This window comes from Pseudophryne corroboree, chromosome 1 (genome assembly GCF_028390025.1).
Source record: "Pseudophryne corroboree isolate aPseCor3 chromosome 1, aPseCor3.hap2, whole genome shotgun sequence".
Classification (NCBI taxonomy): Eukaryota; Metazoa; Chordata; class Amphibia; order Anura; family Myobatrachidae; genus Pseudophryne; species Pseudophryne corroboree.
In genome coordinates this window covers 340,510,208-340,526,637 of record NC_086444.1, presented here as the reverse complement: position 1 = coordinate 340,526,637, position 16,430 = coordinate 340,510,208, and the positions used below count along the sequence as shown (strand labels likewise).

Sequence of the window (16,430 nt, the reverse complement as noted above, 5' to 3'; positions counted from 1 at the left end):
GATCGTCCAAGTATGGGATAACTAATACGCCTTTTCTTCGAAGAAGAATCATCATCTCGGCCATTACCTTGGTAAAGACCCGAGGCGCCGTGGACAATCCGAACGGCAGCGTCTGAAACTGATAGTGACAGTTTTGAACAATGAACCTGAGGTACCCCTGGTGTGCGGGGTAAAACGGAACGTGTAGATACGCATCCTTGATGTTCAAGGATACCATAAAGTCCCCTTCTTCCAGGTTCGCTATCACTGCTCTGAGTGACTCCATCTTGAACTTGAACTTTTTTATGTAGAGGTTCAAGGACTTCAGATTTAGAATAGGCCTTACCGAGCCATCCGGCTTCGGTACCACAAATAGAGTGGAATAATACCCCTTTCCTTGTTGTAATAGGGGTACTTTGACTATCACCTGCTGAGCGTACAGCTTGTGAATGGCTTCCAACACCCTCTCCCTTTCGGAAGAGACGGTTGGTAAGGCAGACTTCAGGAAACGATGAGGAGGATCCGTCTCTAATTCCAACCTGTACCCCTGAGATATTATCTGCAGGATCCAGGGGTCTACCTGCGAGTGAGCCCACTGCGCGCTGTAATTTTTGAGACGGCCCCCCACTGTCCCCGAGTCCGCTTGAGAGGCCCCAGCGTCATGCTGAGGTTTTTGCAGGAGCCGGGGAGGGCTTCTGTTCCTGGGAAGGAGCTGCCTGTTGGTGTCTCTTCCCTCTTCCTCTGCCTCGTGGCAGGTACGACAAGCCCTTTGCTCTCTTATTTTTGTAGGAGCGAAAAGGCTGCGGTTGAAAGGTCGGTGCCTTTCTCTGTTGGGGAGTGACTTGAGGTAAAAAAGTGGATTTCCCGGCAGTAGCCGTGGCCACCAAGTCTGATAGACCAACTCCAAATAACTCCTCCCCTTTATACGGCAAAACCTCCATGTGACGTTTTGAATCCGCATCGCCTGTCCACTGTCGTGTCCATAAGGCTCTTCTGGCTGAAATGGACATAGCACTCATCCGAGATGCCAGTGTGCAAATATCCCTCTGTGCATCACGCATATAGATAAATGCATCCTTTATTTGTTCTAACGACAGTAAAACATTGTCCCTATCTAGGGTATCAATATTTTCAATCAGGGATTCTGACCAAACTACTCCAGCACTGCACATCCAGGCAGTTGCTATAGCTGGTCGTAGTATAACACCTGCATGTGTGTATATATTCTTTTGAATAACTTCCATCTTTCTATCTGATGGATCCTTAAGTGCGGCCGTCTCAGGAGAGGGTAACGCCACTTGTTTGGATAAGCGTGTGAGCGCCTTGTCCACCTTAGGGGGTGTTTCCCAGCGCGCCCTAACCTCTGGCGGGAAAGGGTATAATGCCAATAACTTTTTTGAAATTATCAACTTTTTATCAGGAGCAACCCACGCTTCATCACACACGTCATTTAATTCTTCTGATTCAGGAAAAACTGTTTGTAGTTTTTTCACACCATACATAATACCCTGTTTTACGGTATCTGTAGTATCAGCTAAATGTAACGTCTCCTTCATTGCCAAAATCATATAACGTGTGGCCCTACTGGAAAATACGTTTGAATTTCTACCGTCGTCACTGGAATCAGTGCCCGTGTCTGGGTCTGTGTCGACCGACTGAGGCAAAGGGCGTTTTACAGCCCCTGACGGTGTTTGAGGCGCCAGGACAGGCATTAATTGATTGTCCGGCCGCCTCATGTCCTCAACTGACTGTTTAAGGGAAGATAAACCATCACGTAATTCCACAAATAAAGGCATCCATTCTGGTGTCGACCCCCTGGGGGGTGACATCTGCATATTTGGCAATTGCTCCGCCTCCACACCAATATCGTCCTCATACATGTCGACACCACGTACCGACACACACCGCAAACTCACAGGGAATGCTCTAATGAAGACAGGACCCACTAGCCCTTTTGGGGAGACAGAGGGAGAGTCTGCCAGCACACACCACAAAGCGCCATATATACAAGGGATATCCTTATATTAAGTGCTCCCTTATAGCTGCTTTAATATATATATATATATAGCCATTAATGTGCCCCCCCTCTCTGTTTTACCCTGTTTCTGTAGTGCAGTGCAGGGGAGAGACCTGGGAGCCGTTCTGACCAGCGGAGCTGTGACAGAAAATGGCGCCGTGTGCTGAGGAGATAGGCCCCGCCCCTTTTTCGGCGGGTTCTTCTCCCGCTATTTTTCCAGTCAGGCAGGGGTTAAATATCTCCATATAGCCCCTATGGGCTATATGTGAGGTATTTTTAGCCTTGTATAAGGTTTATATTTGCCTCTCAGAGCGCCCCCCCCCAGCGCTCTGCACCCTCAGTGACTGCCCAGTGAAGTGTGCTGAGAGGAAAATGGCGCACAGCTGCAGTGCTGTGCGCTACCTTATGAAGACTGAGGAGTCTTCAGCCGCCGGTTTCCGGACCTCTTCACGCTTCAGCATCTGCAAGGGGGTCGGCGGCGCGGCTCCGGGACCGGACTCCACGGCTGGGCCTGTGTTCGATCCCTCTGGAGCTAATGGTGTCCAGTAGCCAAGCAGCAAATCCACTCTGCATGCAGGTGAGTTTACTACTTTCCCCCTAAGTCCCACGTTGCAGTGATCCTGTTGCCAGCAGGACTCACTGTAAAGAAAAAAAAACCTAAACTAAACTTTCTCTAAGCAGCTCTTTAGGAGAGCCACCTAGATTGCACCCTTCTCGTTCGGGCACAAAATCTAACTGAAGTCTGGAGGGGGGTCATGGGGGGAGGAGCCAGTGCACACCACCTGACCTAGTAAAGCTTTACTTTTTTGTGCCCTGTCTCCTGCGGAGCCGCTATTCCCCATGGTCCTTTCAGGAACCCCAGCATCCACTTAGGACGATAGAGAAAAGCAAAAAGTATTGAAGACTTTTTGTCTGAATGGGAATGTGTGACTGATAAAGATAAGGAACCATTCCCTAAGGTGGGCAGCTTTGAACCAGAGGTACTGCAGAATGTAAGCAGTAAAATATGTCTTCAAAAAAATCCAGAAAACAAAGGATTAGACATAATGATTGTTTAAAATTATGGCAACAGGAGGGGGATATGCAAAGAGAACAAATTTGCAAAGCAGGTTCAAAACCTAGCGGGAATGAGAACACAAATACACCAGTGTCGACACAGGTCGAAGGGGAAGAGATGGCTACAGTCAATGATATATCCGTAGTATGCAAAAACAATGTATTAACCCTAATTTTTGCAAGATGTATCCTGTTTTGAAGTCTTTTCCAGGTTATAGGTCACAGGAATATGAAGGATCCAGCCAAATCGCAGCTCTCTTTCAAGCAGTCACTTTGCAGGACAATCAGGTGGGGTCTGTCCAACCAGGTAGTGCAGTAACAATATTCCCCAATGAAAGAACTGGTGAGGTCACAGCTACCGGTAAGTGTGAGACAGCTCATTGCACAGAGACAACAACACCTCACAGTAAACAAATCAGGAACGGAATGGTAGAATTACACCCTGTCTTGGGAACAGTAACTCCCAATGGGGGAACCGATAGTCAGGGAGTAGTCCTCACCAGGAATAATGCAATGTATTGCCCGTGGCCCAGAGATGAGCTGCGATCAATCATTTCAGAATTCCCCGACCCTCGGAAGGATTTAGCTAGACGTCAGAAATATATCAGAGATCTGGGTAATGCGTATGAACCGACAAACAAACACTGGCAGATACTTTTGAAAGCGTGCCTATCCCCTAATATTGACACCCAAAAATGTATCACTGATTGTAGATTAGAGTCGGATAGTCTTATGACTGACAAACACAATCAGGAGAACTTAGAGCAAATTAACAGGCAACTAGAGTTGTATTTCCCCACAACTGTTAAGTGGAGAAGAATTTTCTCCATAAAACAGAAGGAAAATGAAATGACATCTGAATATTTCCATCGGGCCCTGAAAATACTGGATAGATACATGGGGGTATCGGATACAGGGAACGATACGAATTACAGGGAGGTGGCTGTCTCTGTGCTAATGGACGGACTCGATAAGACAGTAAGGGACAGAGTACAAACATCTTTGCCTAATTGGAGAGGGGTCACAGTAGCTTGCCTTAGAGAGTGCGCAATTGTACCCCACAAAAATATTGTTAGGCGTAGAAAACAGGAGGAGAGGCTGAGGATTGAAAGTATACAGGCTCTTACACCAAACTCTCATCAGCCTAAACCCTAGACCCCTGCTGTTTGGAAAAGACCGAGAACATGCTACATTTGTAGGAAGGAAGGGCATTTTGCCAGAGATTGTAGGTATAGTAGAACACATAGTCAATATAGACCCCTAGACAGAGAAAAAACAAGCCACGTTATTAAACACATAGACGGGATCAAGGGACATATAGTAAGGAATCACGATACAGTATAGAAAAACACAGATTCCGTTAATGGGAAGAACAGAATAAATGCAACTTTACCCTTTTGACAGAACTTACTGGGGTTAGGAGGAGGCCTCTAAACTTATGCTTCTCTCTCTAGCAGAAGTGACCTCTAAGTAACTTAACAGGAGTTTTGTTAGAGATGGTAAACATATTGAGTGCTCCCACCCAGGAAGCACAAAATAAGAATTTACTTACCGATAATTCTATTTCTCGGAGTCCGTAGTGGATGCTGGGGTTCCTGAAAGGACCATGGGGAATAGCGGCTCCGCAGGAGACAGGGCACAAAAGTAAAGCTTTTACAGGTCAGGTGGTGTGTACTGGCTCCTCCCCCTATGACCCTCCTCCAGACTCCAGTTAGGTACTGTGCCCGGACGAGCGTACACAATAAGGGAGGATTTTGAATCCCGGGTAAGACTCATACCAGCCACACCAATCACACCGTACAACTTGTGATCTAAACCCAGTTAACAGTATGATAACAGAGGAGCCTCTGAAAGATGGCTTCCTAAACAATAACCCGAATTAGTTAACAATAACTATGTACAAGTATTGCAGATAATCCGCACTTGGGATGGGCGCCCAGCATCCACTACGGACTCCGAGAAATAGAATTATCGGTAAGTAAATTCTTATTTTCTCTATCGTCCTAAGTGGATGCTGGGGTTCCTGAAAGGACCATGGGGATTATACCAAAGCTCCCAAACGGGCGGGAGAGTGCGGATGACTCTGCAGCACCGAATGAGAGAACTCCAGGTCCTCCTTTGCCAGGGTATCAAATTTGTAAAAATTTACAAACGTGTTCTCCCCTGACCACGTAGCTGCTCGGCAGAGTTGTAATGCCGAGACCCCTCGGGCAGCCGCCCAAGATGAGCCCACCTTCCTTGCGGAATGGGCCTTAACAGATTTAGGCTGTGGCAGGCCTGCCACAGAATGTACAAGTTGAATTTTGTTACAAATCCAACGAGCAATCGACTGCTTAGAAGCAGGTGCACCCAACTTGTTGGGTGCATACAGTATAAACAGCGAGTCAGATTTTCTGACTCCAGCCGTCCTTTAAATGTATATTTTTAAGGCTCTGACAACGTCCAACAACTTGGAGTCCTTCAAGTCGTCTGTAGCCGCAGGCACTACAATAGGCTGGTTCAGGTGAAACGCTGATACCACCTTAGGGAGAAAATGCGGACGCGTCCGCAGCTCTGCCCTATGTCGAATGGAAAATTAAATAAGGGCTTTTATAAGACAAAGCCGCCAGTTCAGATACTCTCCCGGCCGAAGCCAGGGCCAGTAACATAGTCACTTTCCATGTGAGATATTTCAAATCCACATTCTTTAGTGGTTCAAACCAATTGGATTTGAGGAAATCTAAAACTACATTTAGATCCCACGGTGCCACCTTAGGCACCACAGGAGGCTGTATATGCAGTACTCCTTTGATAAAAATCTGGACCTCAGGGACTGAGGCCAATTCTTTGTGGAAGAATATTGATAGGGCCGAAATTTGAACCTTAATAGATCCCAATTTGAGACCCATAGACAATCCTGATTGCAGGAAATGTAGGAAAACGACCCAGTTGAAATTCCTCCATCGGAGCACTCCGCTGCTCGCACCACGCAACATATTTTCGCCAAATACGGCGATAATGCTTCGCGGTGACTTCCTTCCTTGCCTTTATCAAGGTAGGAATGACTTCTTCTGGAATGCCTTTTCCTTTTAGGATCTGGCATTCAACGCCATGCCGTCAAACGCAGCCGCGGTAAGTCTTGAAAAAGACAAGGACCCTGCTGAAGCAGGTCCCTTCTCAGAAGTAGAGGCCACGGATCGTCCGTGACCATCTCTTGAAGTTCCGGGTACCAAGTCCTTCTTGGCCAATCCGGAGCCACTAGTCTTACTCCTCTTTGCCGTATAATCCTCAATACCTTTGGTATGAGAGGCAGAGGAGGAAACACATATACCGACTGGTACACCCAAGGTGTTACCAGCGCGTCCACAGCTATTGCCTGCGGATCTCTTGACCTGGCGCAATACCTGTCCAGTGTTTTGTTGAGGCGAGACGCCATCATGTCCACCATTGGTTTTACCCAACGGTTTAATAGCATGTGGAAAACTTCTGGATGAAGTCCCCACTCTCCCGGGTGAAGGTCGTGTCTGCTGAGGAAGTCTGCTTCCCAGTTGTCCACGCCCGGGATGAATACTGCTGACAGTGCTATCACGTGATTCTCCGCCCAGCGAAGGATCCTGGCAGCTTCTGCCATTGCCCTCCTGCTTCTTGTGCCGCCCTGTCTGTTTACATGGGCGACTGCCGTGATGTTGTCCGACTGGATCAACACCGGTCTTCCTTGAAGCAGAGGTTCCGCCTGGCTTAGAGCATTGTAGATTGCTCTTAGTTCCAGAATGCTTATGTGAAGAGACTTTTTCAGGCTCGACCACACTCCCTGGAAATTTCTTCCCTGTGTGACTGCTCCCCAGCCTCTCAGGCTGGCATCCGTGGTCACCAGGATCCAATCCTGTATGCCGAATCTGCGGCCCTCCAATAGATGAGCCTCCTGCAACCACCACAGAAGGGATACCCTTGTCCTCGGCGACAGGGTTATCCGCAGGTGCATCTGAAGATGCGACCCTGACCATTTGTCCAACAGATCCCTTTGCATGGAATCTGCCGAAAGGGATTGCTTCGTAAGAAGCTACCATTTTTTCCCAGGACTCTTGTGCATTGATGTACAGACACCTTTCCTGGTTTTAGGAGGTTCCTGACCAGGTCAGATAACTCCTTGGCTTTTTCTTCGGGAAGAAAAACCTTTTTCTGAACTGTGTCCAGAATCATCCCCAGGAACAGCAGACGAGTTGTCGGCATTAATTGGGATTTTGGAATATTCAGAATCCATCCGTGCTGCTTTAGCACCTCTTGAGATAGTGCTAAACCCATCTCTAGCTGTTCTCTGGACCTTGCCCTTATTAGGAGATCGTCCAAGTATGGGATAATTAATACGCCTTTTCTTCGAAGAAGAAATATTATCTCGGCCATTACCTTTGTAAAGACCCGAGGTGCCGTGGACAAACCAAACGGCAGCGTCTGAAACTGATAGTGACAGTTTTGTACAACGAACCTGAGGTACCCCTGGTGTGAGGGGTAATTGGAACGTGGAGATACGCATCCTTGATGTCCAAGGATACCATAAAGTCCCCTTCTTCCAGGTTCGCTATCACTGCTCTGAGTGACTCCATCTTGAACTTGAACTTCTTTATGTATAGGTTCAAGGACTTCAGATTTAGAATAGGCCTTACCGAGCCATCCGGCTTCGGTACCACAAATAGAGTGGAATAATACCCCTTCCCTTGTTGTAGAAGAGGTACCTTGACTATCACCTGCTGAGAATACAGCTTGTGAATGGCTTCCAAAACCGTCTCCCTTTCTGAGGGGGACGTTGGTAAAGCAGACTTCAGGAAACGGCGAGGTGGCTCTGTCTCTAATTTCAACCTGTACCCCTGAGATATTATCTGCAGGATCCAGGGATTTACCTGCGAGTGAGCCCACTGCGCGCTGTAATTTTTGAGACGACCGCCTACCGCCCCCGAGTCCGCTTGCGAAGCCCCAGCGTCATGCTGAGGCTTTTGTAGAAGCCGGGGAGGGCTTCTGTTCCTGGGAAGGAGCTGCCTGTTGCTGTCTCTTCCCTCGTCCTCTGCCTCGTGGCAGATATGAATAGCCCTTTGCTCTCTTATTTTTAAAGGAACGAAAGGGCTGCGGTTGAAAGGTCGGTGCCTTTTTCTGTTGGGGAGTGACTTGAGGTAGAAAGGTGGATTTCCCGGCCGTAGCCGTGGCCACCAAATCCGATAGACCGACCTCAAATAACTCCTCTACGCATCGCCTGTCCACTGTCGTGTCCATAAAGCTCTTCTGGCCGAAATGGACATAGCACTTACCCGTGATGCCAGTGTGCAGATATCTCTCTGTGCATCACGCATATAAAGAAATGCATCCTTTATTTGTTCTAACGACAGTAAAATATTGTCCCTGTCCAGGGTATCAATATTTTTGATCAGGGACTCTGACCAAACTACCCCAGCACTGCACATCCAGGCAGTCGCAATAGCTGGTCGTAGTATAACACCTGCATGTGTGTATATACCTTTTTGGATATTTTCCATCCTCCTATCTGATGGATCTTTAAGTGCGTCCGTCTCAGGAGAGGGTAACGCCACTTGTTTTGATAAGCGTGTTAGCGCTTTGTCCACCCTAGGAGGTGTTTCCCAGCGCTCCCTAACCTCTGGCGGGAAAGGGTATAAAGCCAATAACTTCTTTGAAATTAGCAGTTTTTTATCGGGGCACCCCACGCTTCATCACACACGTCATTTAATTCTTCTGATTCGGTAAAAACTACTGGTAGTTTTTTCACACCCCACATAATACCCTGTTTAGTGGTACCTGTAGTATCAGCTAAATGTAACATCTCCTTTATTGCCAAAATCATATAACGTGTGGCCCTACTGGAAAATACGGTTGATTCGTCACCTTCACCACCGGAATCAGTGCCTGTGTCTGGGTCTGTGTCGACCGACTGAGGCAAGGGACGTTTTACAGCCCCTGACGGTGTTTGAGGCGCCTGGACAGACACTAATTGAGTGTCCGGCCGCCTCATGTCGGCAAACGACTGCTTAAGCGAGTTGACGCTATCCCGTAATTCCACAAATAAAGGCATCCATTCTGGTGTCGACCCCCTAGGAGGTGACATCCTCATATTTGGCAATTGCTCCGCCTCCACACCAATAACGTCCTCATACATGTCGACACACACGTACCGACACACAGCAGACACACAGGGAATGCTCTATACGAAGACAGGACCCACTAGCCCTTTGGGGAGACAGAGGGAGAGTCTGCCAGCACACACCAAAAAGCGCTATATATGACAGGGATAGCCTTATGATTAAGTGCTCCCTTATAGCTGCTTTTATATTAATATATTGCCATTTATTCTGCCCCCCCTCTCTGTTATACCCTGTTTCTGTAGTGCAGTGCAGGGGAGAGACCTGGGAGCCTTCCTGACCAGCGGAGCTGTGACAGAAAATGGCGCCGTGTGCTGAGGAGATAGGCCCCGCCCCTTTTTCGGCGGGCTCGTCTCCCGCTATTTAGTACATTTAGGCAGGGGTAAATATCTCCATATAGCCTCTGGGGCTATATGCGAGGTATTTTTAGCCTTTTTAAAGGTTTTCATTTGCCTCCCAGGGCGCCCCCCCCCAGCGCCCTGCACCCTCAGTGACTGCCGTGTGAAGTGTGCTGAGAGGAAAATGGCGCACAGCTGCAGTGCTGTGCGCTACCTTAAGAAGACTGCAGGAGTCTTCAGCCGCCGATTCTGGACCTCTTCTTGCTTCAGCATCTGTGAGGGGGCCGGCGGCGTGGCTCCGGTGACCATCCAGGCTGTACCTGTGATCGTCCCTCTGGAGCTTCATGTCCAGTAGCCAAGAAGCCAATCCATCCTGCACGCAGGTGAGTTCACTTCTTCTCCCCTCTGTCCCTCGTTGCAGTGATCCTGTTGCCAGCAGGAATCACTGTAAAATAAAAAACCTAAGCTAAACTCTCTAAGCAGCTCTTTATGAGAGCCACCTAGAATTGCACCCTTCTCGGCCGGGCACAAAAATCTAACTGGAGTCTGGAGGAGGGTCATAGGGGGAGGAGCCAGTACACACCACCTGACCTGTAAAAGCTTTACTTTTGTGCCCTGTCTCCTGCGGAGCCGCTATTCCCCATGGTCCTTTCAGGAACCCCAGCATCCACTTAGGACGATAGAGAAAATATGTTAGATACCCAAGAAGACTAATGTTGCATTTCACTGTTTTAGATGCATGTCCATCACAGGTAGAGGAAATTATCTCAAAGATACCGGGTTCCCTATGAACTTAGAATGGACAAGACACTGGATTGATGGCTGGGATAATCCCAGTAGAGATATAACACACATAGAATTTTTTTTAAGGGGAACAGACCGATTAGGGAATCATTCCCCGTAGTGCCCAATCCAGATGTCAAACTTTGTAAAATCTACAAACTTACCTGTTACTAAACTCTGTGATTTTTCTTCAAAGTTTCCTCTTCATTTCTTATGTTCACTGACAGGATTACAGTTCAAACGTCACATGCCTACTTGGTCTTTTCAGAGTTCTGCCCAAACCCAGTATATCTCACCAGCATAGGGACACCAGTATCAGTGTGCCTGGCCATGCACAAAGGGTGGAGAATGGGAATACTGGTGAAGGGAGACTGTGCATAGATACCGATATACATGATGGTGTGACAGCCTGATGGTGAACGCAAATCTGACAAATTTTCTTTTTATTATTTCCCCTCTCTTTTCACTTTCCAAAGATGGTTCACTTCACACAACTGAAAATACACAACAGTTAAACACATTGAAATGCAAGATTTATGTTCCCTACAGAAAGGTCGCTGACCCAGACAGAACCCGTGACAAAGAGCAGAGTGTAGAGAACATCGTATCACTGGAGTGTCTGTTCCGGGAAGGTTGAGAGGCAGTACTGTTGAGACGGCACCTGAGCGCGGAGAACAACAAGACCAGAGGCGGTTGTCGCACCAGTTTTATTTATTTTTCTCCATCCCCCACTACCCTTCTTCTCTCCTTCTCTTTCCCCCCTTCTTGTTTCCCTTCTCTTCCCTTAACAAGATGGACTTACCCCAAGAGACTGCGTTCCGGGTTTTCCTGTTAATCCTGTTGTTGACCAGGACAGTCTGTTTCGGTGAGGGTCCCAGAGAGGTCGAGAAAGGATCTGGAATGGGTTCTGATGGCGGGGATGGATTTGTAGAATCTCAAGAGCAACACATCACTCGAGCAAACGCGAGTATCAGAAAGCGATCTGGTAGCCAGGGAGCTCGGAGGCACTGTGAAGGGTTATTGGCTGAGGAAAATTGCATTTGTAGGAATTGTGAGAACATAGTCGAGGATGGGTGCATCCAGAGATGTCAGTCCAGCCTTAATATCAACATGGACCGTCATCCATTGAGTGATTACCACTCACTAGTGTGTAAGGTCTTAAACCAGACAGAATGCTGGGTGTGCTCACAAGTACCTCAAGGTCAGAGCAAGTCAGGATTAGTACCGTACCCTTTAGCAATAGATGAGGTACTCGAATTACGGGGTGGGAGACCGGTGGACAAGAAATTCAATATTTCTAGGCCCCCTAGTTTGAAGCTCCACCAGTATCATGTAGATAGATCCTTATTATGTTTCAATATTTCCAATTACCGAAAACCCGGGAAATTGGGAAGTGACGTGGAATAACCAGACAATGGCCTTTTCGCACAGAGCTGATAGGATACCCATAGACTCTGAACTTGTACGCCAAATAGCCAACAGTGGAAGGTATTTTCAGTATAGGTATACTCGAGGAAGCAAGACCATGTGGGTTGGAGAAGTATCACCAGGGTACTGTGCTCATATCATCCAGCCTGATACTTGTACTGAGCAGATGGGAGAACTAGGGAATGGGTTTTTCACTTGGAAAGTTTGTAATATGGTAATGTCATATTCTGTCCCCTATGTTCTCCCCGATGATGCCTATTTCATATGTGGGAGGAAGGCGTATAAGTGGCTTGCCCCGAACTCAGAGGGATTGTGTTTTGTTGGAAGAGTGTTGCCAGAGGTCATGACCATAACCCATGATAAGATGAAAGATGTTTACCGCAGTGCTCAGGCTCCTTATACTCATACTCACTATGAACACATCGTCAAGAGACACCTCATAGATAGGACAGAGCACGCAGCCTCTGATTTGTTCCACAAATCCACCGGGATTCAATTCCTTCTCGCATTAGACATCACCCGTACTGCCAGAGGAATTATAAATTATAGGTATATCCATGCGCTAGCGAACTTGATACATAATATCACTGAGATGTATGACGACACCTTCAGGTATACGGGAAGGGAGTTACAAGCTTACAAGACGGAACTGATCCAGCACAGGATGGTCCTAAATTATATCACAGCCGTCACGGGTGGGTACTGTGCCACTTTGGCAACTCAATATGGTGTGAAGTGCTGTACGTATATTACAAACAGCACTGATGACCCAACCGAGATTATCGATCGAAAGATGGATGATATCTTGCAGTTGAAGTGGGAGTTCCGGAGGAGACACAACCTTACCCTGACTGCTGTGGGTAATGAGCTGACCGGCTGGGTCTCATAGTTGAACCCACGAAGTTGGTTCTCAGGATTAGGAGAGAGTGGGCTCAAAATGTTATTATGAGTGTAGGGAAGTTTCTCCTTTGTATCCTGGGAGTCGTCATAATTAATGGCTTGATATTTAGGTGTGTTCGAATTCTAACGCGGCGCAAGCACGGCACAAATTTGATGAGTTTAAGGAGCGAGGGCATTGTTACAGCAACAGATTTAATTTACGACCCATCCATAGAGACAGTGTTATGATAAGGATTGCAAATGAATTCCATGGCCTGTTTCTTTCACCCGTTTTTCCTTTGTCTCCCCCTCTGCCCAGATACACCCATCCGGAAAAGACAACAGCCCTACCCAAGAATGTTTATGAAAATGTTATGTGAATGTATTTTAGATATGTGTCTTATCTTCATCTCTACAACCTTCAGTTAATGACACACATAGTCGACAGGTGATATCCACATATACTAGCACTCACATATGTTCCCACTCCATGTATCATCAACTAAATGTGCACCCCATTTGTTGGAACAAGAAGCCGAAAAGAGCTCGGTAGTGTTTGTCAGCCCACTTACAGACCCTTGATACGGGATAAGAAGGATTTAATGTACACTTCGCAATACCTCGAAGCTTATCTAAAACATATACGGCACGGTGATACATGCCCCTCAGACATGGATTCATACATACATGATTTTTACTATCCCACTAGGTCATACATTTCCCACCTACAACTCTCCTCCGACCATCCAATCGTCTGTAGATATTGTATTGATATTTTTCTGTTTAGTGATTAGATAGTGGCAGTTATTGGTAACTGCCATAGGGTGGACTGTCAAAGTCGAAAAATATTACAGAACACACATCACGTACAAACTGCACACACATGCCCACTGCACGTGCACTTGTTCTGCGGTGCGTGCACATGTACGCACTTTGCGTATGGTCGCTCCCGCGGTCCTGCGCATCGGCGCGTGGTATGGGTATTTACGGCAGAGTTTGTGTACGCATGGAGGGCCATCAGAACACATTACATATTTAATCCAAATAGTGCACAATGTACACATAGTCTCCTTGCACCACATCAGAAAGTTATAGCTGTTTAAATGGTTGCAGAACAAGGGGATTCGCCTTTACATGATAGGAGGGGACAGACTAAGGTTATAAGGTGGTATTTGGTATCCAGCTGTAGGGTATTTTAAGGGAAACATTCCGGTGTTGGTCTGCGGAAGATCGCATGTTCCTGCGGATAGTTATGTGCAGAAGCAGAATATAGATATAAACTGTATTTACTGTATATTATGTATGCGGCGGGAATCCAGAGGAGACCACCCACAAGAGCAGTTGAGAAAGACATCGCCTACCTTTTCAAATTAACCTATGACCTCTCCTGTACTGTAAAAGTGCATCCCTGTGTCCAATGAACAAAGGGGTTACAGTATCCATTGTATTGCTTTTGGAAGACTTGTATAAATAAAGCCTGCTGCAGGCCGACCAGACACAAGACTCACAACGTTATCCATTTGATTACGGAGGACTGGACCAGGAAGCGCACGCGAATATTCTCACGTATGTACATTGACTGTAGCTGTTATTCTGTTATATATATTGTCTTGTATTGTAGCGTATAATTTGTATTGTAAACCCCCTTTCAGAAATAATCCACTGTGGTGTCGGAACCCAGCGGTAAACTCACAATTGGTGTTGTGTGCTCATTGCCCTGCTAAGGTTTAAAGTGTACTATTATTGCATAGTATTGCTGTAGAAGGTTTAAAGTGTATCTCTGGGTGTGTATGCGCTGCGAGTACTTTGTACCGTCAGCGCGGCGTGTGTACGCAAAGTCCGTACACTACGGAATCCTTTTACGCTAATAGCGTAAAAGGTGCGTAGTATGAATTAAGTATAGCGGCCACAGCGGCTAAAGGTTTAAGGTGTGTTTAAGGTATAGCTTTCATTCCTGTAAAGATAAATCGACATTATCACTAATCACATACCACCCACTGAGATACTGTAACTCAGTTTATTTATTTGAATTCTAGATAAAGTGGATCTTTAAGAAAAATAAAGATCAAACAATAACTGGTAACTTTATATGAAGAAATAAATAATGCATTTGCAGGAAAAAAAAAATTATGTGAATGTGAAAATAGGGATGAAAATTTGAGCTTTCTAGAGGGCAACACTGTCCAGAGTATGTGTAGAACAAGCATGATCACGCCAATGACTGGTTGCTGTGATGGCGTTTAGGCCCGTGACAGGTGGTTCACCTCTGGTTAGGAGCTGTATCCACAAGGAACTGTGTCAGTTCTGACTCACTATTGATGTTAGGTTGCAGGATTATGCAGCAATGGCTGCTAGGTCAGCTGTGATTTCCCTTGTTGGGAGAGAGAGAGATACCAATACCTAAGACTTGGAGCAATGACTATGTAGAAGATGCATATCTACATAATATCCAGTCGCCAAGTCTAAAATCTTGGTCACCATGGCGACTGGTATTTGTCGATCACTGAATTAAAACATATGTTAAATTATTAACATGTGACAACCTTCTTACAACATACATTGTTGACAAGCTTTATTTTTAGCCATCCAGATAAAAAGGTCATGTAGGCATTATGGGAAGAAATATAGCAACAACCACTAAGCAACTGATTTTTGATCATAAAAAAGGAATATTTCTGACAGCCATAGATAAACACTGTACTCCATTAAAACATCTAGACTTTTTTTTTCTAGATCTAAATGAAACTGTATAATCCTGCAATTATTAACTTATACCAATATTGGAGCAAATAGTGTTAAAAATCAGTCCGTTACAGGCGTCTGGTTCCCAAAGTTGGAATTCCAAACCAGTTCGTTGGAGCTGCTCCACTCTGATCCTATCATCCTAATAATGTGCCCGTAGCAGCTTGAGATTTATCTGGAGAGCCATAGAATAAGTAAAACAACCTATGAATAGTTATCACTGCTTGGATGCAGTCTGGGGTGCACATACTGTCATGTCCTTCTGCCAGCTGTGCTCACTTTCATTATTTCCTCTCATTTTACGGTTGCCCTCCTTAATTAAAACTTGTTTTTTCATTTATTTCATGAATTGGTATATTGTCTCCCATGTGGAGAGTCAATACATTCTAGAGCACATGAAAGCCTTACACCACCGCTACATGCAGTAATCATATGTTTGTATAAAATAACTGGTGTCCAATCTATTTTCCTTTAAAGTGATGTTTCCATTTGCAATGCACAATGGGTTAAAATATACAAATTGGAGATATAAAATAGTGTGGCCTATATAGCGCAATAAAGAATTGGAGGGGTTGGTAAAGGTCTTCCTTTATATAGCCAATTTAAATAAATATCAATTCTGGAAATTAAAACTAAATGATCTGTTGCATAAAATTCCATCAAGCATAGCCAACGTAAAAAGTGAAACATGCTGATTTCACACAACCTCAGTGATGGTAATTTTCATCTATCAAATTGCATTGTACAGTGATTGCTAATTCCAAAATTCTCAAATAAAAAGCAGTCCGACTTTCATATGAAGGGCAAGGCTACAAAAAAAAAAAAAATGCCTCAAAAAGAGATAAAGCCAGCTACGTTGCTGGAATAACATCTTAGTAAAATGCCAAACGTATTCAACCATATCTGCAACCATCTTATTTTAAAGGTGACCTTCATCATGCATTTTAGCCAGGTAAAATAAATAGACACACTACATTCTGAAAGCCCAACAGCAATTTAATTTTACTGTACTCGCTTATCTGAAGTCAAAAAACACAAACATAACCCTTCTACCTACAAAACTTCATATACAATGCTACGATTTTCTAA

The 16,430-nt window shown here is 45.7% G+C and overlaps 1 protein-coding gene across 4 annotated transcripts in view; it reads right to left on the bottom strand.

The window, feature by feature from the left end:
* Nucleotides 1-16,430, bottom strand: part of SFSWAP (splicing factor SWAP) — a 323,193-nt gene that overhangs the window by 189,088 nt on the left and 117,675 nt on the right. The gene's annotated exons all lie outside the window — the stretch shown is intronic.